Consider the following 5,615-nt stretch of genomic DNA (forward strand, 5'->3'; position numbering starts at 1 on the left):
GGGCTCCTCCTTGGCCTCCTTCCTCCACCCTCCCCAGGAGGAAAGAGGTTGGTTGGAATTTTTTCAGGTTTTGCCATCCAGTGTGTGAAGAGAACAGTGATACTTAATTAAATGCACACCAGGACTCTGATCCCTAACCTTATACCTACCTGCTAATCCTCCTCCCTCATCAGGAAAGAGCCACCTGATTACCTTTTCCTGCTGGCCCAGTTTATAGTCAAACCTTCTTAGTGAGACTGGCCAAAATATTGAAAGCATCCATCATCAGAGGCGCTTGGCACCAGGTACAGCCTAGCAGAGGGAGGAAGGCTGGTGCGGGGCAGAGGTAGCATGTTCCGTCTGGGGACACTAAGCGGCAGGGCCTCAGGTTTCTAGGGTGGAAAAGATGATGTTCCTGGGCAGTGTTTGGGGACCTGTGGGGGAACCTGCACTTTGGCCAGGACAGGGCAAGCCCAGTCAGCGGCCTGTCCTTTGTGGCCTAGACATGATCTGCCTTGTGGAGCTCACAGGTTCCTGGCAAGGGACAAACCTGTTGTCTGAGGTGTCAGCACAGGCAGGGGAGGTGGCCATGCCCTCCAGAGGCAGGACAGAGCAGGTAGGGTCAGACTCATCCAGGTTTGAGTCTCAGCTCCTCCCCTTGGCCTAGGGCAAGTTACTTTATTTCTCTTGCATGTTTCCTCGTCCATATAAAGAGGTGGTACTAACAGTACCACATCATAATCATTTAACAGATGATGGTTGCTGTGATTAGTATTAGTATTATTGGAAGATAGTGGCCATTCTGGTCCCATGTAGCCACTTGAGACAAGAGGGGCAGTAAAGACTTAGAGACTTTTCCAAAGATGTATTCTTTTTAGCCTGTTTCTCCAGAAATGACCCTGTGGTCTGTGGATGGTACAGGATAATTCTGGGTCATTATGATGATGTAGATTTCATCCTGTAGGAGAAGTCATCTACTCATTCATTCACATTGCTATTTATCCAACAAGCACCAAATATGTGCCAGGTACTATGCAAAGTGGGGACAAAGCAGGGATGTCTCTGGGGACATCAGCTCTCAAGCAGCCTCCACTGTGATAGAGGAGACCTTAATTATAATGTATATCAGAAGGAAATATGTACTAGAAAGATGATACAAGCATTGGACTTACAGGGACAGAGAAAAAGGAGCTACTGAATTTTGATCTGGGAGGTACAGAACTCAGGGAAGATGAAGGGGAGACATTTGAACAGGACTATGACGGGTAAGAAAGGTCTCAAGGAGCAAAGGTGGGATGGAAGAATGTTCTAGCATGAAGGAGCAGCACTAGCAAAGTCATGGGGAAGTGGGCACGCGCGGGTGTTTAGGAAATGCAGCCTGTGTGGAGAGAGAAAGTGAACATGCAGGGCCCAGTGGTGGCGGGACTTGAATGCCACAGGAAGGAGTCGGATGGAACAGGAGTCTTAAGAGAAGTGACATTAGACCTTTGTTTTAGAGAGCGAGCTAACAGGGACTGCGTGAAGTAGGTTGGCAGTGGGTCCCAACATTGCGCTACCAGGAAACACTTTTCATTAATTTACCCCCATAGATCTGAGAGTTTGATTTTTTACATTTAACACGTTACATTTATTAATAGTCCACGAGGCTTCAGTGAGATAAATGTACAGTTTCCAGTAGTTCTTTCAAGTACTGAAGATCCTTCGATATCTGAGAGTGCCAGGTTGGGAACCAAAGGAGGAGGGAGGTAGAAGAGCAGAGATCTGAAGACCCCTTAGGAAATTCCTGTGTCACCTGGGCCAGAAGTTAAGAAGACATGAACTAAGATAGGGTGCAGTTTCTGAAAGGCGGGGGCAGGTCTGAGACATTCTGTCAGTAGAATGGACATTATTGGTGAGTGGTTGGGGCCAGGGTGAGGGAGGAATAGAAAGAAGATGACTCAGAGGCTCTGGGCCTGGGGATGAGAATGTTCATGGTGCCATAACAAGAGAGGGGACACAGGGGGACTGGTGGCTGGGAGGGAGAAGAGTCAGCTGGGAGTGGAAGCATGGAGTGTGAGCTCTTGCAGCCATATACACGGAGTTCTCCAGCAGGGAGTTGGGAGCTTGGGAGAGAGATCACTGCTTTGGGTAACTCAAGACATTTTCTCATGGGCAGAGAACTCAAGGCTCGGTCAACCTCCCATCTTCAGACCCAATGACTAGGAGTGGTGCCCTCCCAGGCCTCCACCTTTTCTCTTGCCTTCTACCCTGTCAGACTCTGGTCATCTAGAGTCTGCTTCCTAACAGTCTTCTAAGGCCCTTTGGAGTTTAGGCCATGTTTGTTGACTACAGGAAATAAAAGATTGCATTAGGGAGAGGGGTGGGTGGAGGGGCTCCTGAGGAGGTGCCCAGGCCAGGGCAGCACTCCACCACCGCCTCCTGTCCCTGCTGTCCCCAGCCTGCAGTCAGCCTGTGTAGGACAGATGCTCTCGGTCTTCATCAGCCTGTCTGCTTCTGCGTTTGCTCCATGGAGACGGAGGTAGGAAAGTGGTCACGGGAAGCAGATGGCTCACCCTGCTGTAGTGGGGACTGAATTGCAGTAGCGTTCGTGGCACTGGGCAGAGCTTTCAGAGCACATGCCTTTGCTAACACCCCTCCTGTGCAAGTTAGCAATGTGCTGCCCACATGCCTGGCAGAGGGCAGTGGGGGGGATAATCACACCCTAAGACTGTCCATGAACAGACCAGGGTAGACATAAGCCCTCTGTGACTGCCCTGTCATGTGGAATTCAGAGCACGATCCCTCTGTGAGCTGGGTCAGGGTCAGGGTCAGGGTCTTGTCTTGGAAACAACCGTCTCACTCCCACTCCAGGTAAAGCCAAATCTCTAGTTCTTGGGACTAAATGTTTCTCTATGTGTGAGCCTGGATTTTACTATGCATCAGAATCACCTGCCAGCTTGTTGAAATACAGATTCCTAGGCTCCAATCTAGTGCATCAGAACTTCTGTGGGTAGCAATTTACTCTTTTCTTTTTTTTAAGAGACAAGGTCTCAAATTCCTGGGCAGAGTAGCTGGGACTGCGGGCATGTACCACCACGTGCAGCTAATTTTTTAGTTTTTTGTAGAGATGGGGTCTCACTATATCCACCAGGCTGGCCTGGAACTCTTGGCCCCAAGTGATCCTCCCAAAGTGCTGGGATTATAAGTGTCCACAATTTGCATTTTAAACAAGCTTTAGGGGTGGTTCACATGCCCAGAAAAGTTTGAAAGTCGCTGCAGGAGATCATCCTCTGCTGAGTTACAAGGAGACTTCACTCCTCTTGCGTTGTCCACCATAGAACACGTTTGTGGAGTTACCGTTAAGCTTGGTTCTCTAGAAACTGTTTTCTGAAGCCCAGTTCGGTATTTCAGTCTGGGTACTTGACTCTGGTCTAGGCTCATCCATCCTACCCCTTCTGGCAGTAAGTGCTTCCTCTCAGGCCGCCTGGCCAGGATGGGGCACTTGGATGTGCAGGGTAGTGGGAAGAAGCCAGTTGAGAAATGGGCGTGAAAGAAATGATCAGACACCAGCATCTACCAAGGGAGCGTGCCCAGTGCTGGCTTCGGATGTGGGAGGTAGAACACTGTTTCTGCAGGGCTCTGAGAGGTTTTTCTGGGACAGGCTTGAGTTATGCCCTAAAGAATGAATGGGATCAGGTATCCTGGGGCTGAGGAGAGGGGGTGCATCCTGGGGGCAGAGAGTCTGCACAAGCAAAGCGTGGTGAGAGGAGGAGGTTACATTTGACCATAGGAACGGCTGGTGAAGACCCATGAAGTGCCCTGAATGCCAGAGTAATGCACTGTCAGTTTCACATAAGGCAAAGTCTTTGGTAATTTTATTTTTTTAATTTTAATTTTTTCCGATTCTCTGAATTGTTTGGAGTTTGGCAATTTTTAAAGCTCTATGCAAACATTAATCATTCTTTTCCCCTCCTGTGGGCAAAAGGGAAGTCAGTAAAATTGTTTGAGTAATGGTGGGATGCATACCAAAGGTATTATAGTGATTAAACTAGCAGGGAAGTGGAGACTGGCTTTTTAGGGATTCAGAAGTAGTTGTTCAGGGACTGAATCTGATTAGTTTGCCCAGCAGTGTTGGTTTTTTTTTTTTTTTTTTAATAATTTGAATTTGAATGTCTTTAGATGGAGCTTTCACCCTCCAGTTCCCATGATCTACCACCCTACCTTTGCCTCACACATTTATGCCACCTGCTTAGTTCTGGAATGTGTTAGAGTTTTCAACCCCTGGGTTGGTATGAAGGATGGTGAGAAGGGGAAATTCCAAGTAGGAGAGACAACAGCAGTAATCCAGGAGGGACATGATGAGGGTCCAGAGAAAGAGTGGGGCAGCAAGATAAGAAAGGAGATGACACAAAAGAAGAATAAATGAATATGACCGAATGAGGGAGAGAGGGAGTCAAGGACTAAGCCAATGGGACAATGCTACTGAAGTCCAGGGAGCTGAGGAGCTGGCTCTGAAAGATGTTTGCTTTGGGGTATGTAGGGTTTGGGTTGGGACGGGACTCCTGGGGCCTTGTCTAACAGCAGCTGGTAAGCTGGTGCCCCAAAGAGTAATGACACTGGGGACACGAATTGCTGGGGACATGGATCAACCATGGTGCCGAGCTGGTATGCAAGGTGGAAGCGGAAGCAGAGGTGGGTAAGAGGGTGCAGGGAGGGGGTGGGGGCTGGGGAGAGGTCATGGACTGGGCCTGGGGCCTTCTCACTTCTAGGAGTTGTGTGTAAGAGCTGGGGTGGCAGCAAAACTGGATCCCCTGAAGGAGGCCAGAGCCGGATGAGAGGACCCCAAGGAAGGACTGCAGGAGGCACTCTGTGAGCCGTGGAGAAAATGGAGTGAGAATGCATCTGTCGATAAGCCGTTGGCTGAGAGCTGCTGAGAAGGCAGTGGGGGTGAGTGTCCATGGGGTCTGGCTTTGCTCCCTAACGAGGGTGTGCTTAGATGGTAGCTCTGGCTTTGCCTGAGGGGCTGGCCTGGACTCCCTGCGCAGCCTGGCTGTGAGCTGCACAGTGGAAGGGCGGCCTCTCCTCTGACCTGTCTCTGTGTGGTCCCTGAGCAGCTGTGCTTGGCCACGGCTGAGCTGTTAACATTTGTCCTGTGCTGGCTCACCCTGACCTTTTCCCCGGGTGGCCTGGAAGACCACTGGCCTCTTTACTCCTCAAGCCAGAAGCTGCACTCCGGTCAGTGAGCTGGGGTTGCTGGGACTTTAAGGTTGCCTAGGCCACGTGAACTTCCAGGTTGGCTGAGCACCAGCCAGTTTTCTAGTTGGGCTTTAGCTGTCCCTCCTCCTCCTCCCTCAGCACCCTGTGAGGTTAAGGGACTGGCTGCTCAGCCGTGGCTGCAAGTGGGGAGCTCACTTCAGGGGGTACGGATTGGAGTTTGGGATGAAAACTGTTTGGTGCTGCTTGGCTTCACGTTTTCCCCAAAAGTGAAAATCCAGCTGGTTTGTTCCCCTGGTTTGTCTCTGAAGCAGTAGCTGGTATTTATAGAAGACCGAACCCAGGGCCAATCAGCTCAGAATGGAAATTCCTGAGCCTGGAGTTCTCTGGAGCAACTGTCTCCTGGCTTTCTCGCTCCCTGGAGTTCAGCTAAGGTTTTCTCT

Source organism: Lemur catta, chromosome 3 (assembly GCF_020740605.2).
Source record: "Lemur catta isolate mLemCat1 chromosome 3, mLemCat1.pri, whole genome shotgun sequence".
NCBI classification, from domain to species: domain Eukaryota; kingdom Metazoa; phylum Chordata; class Mammalia; order Primates; family Lemuridae; genus Lemur; species Lemur catta.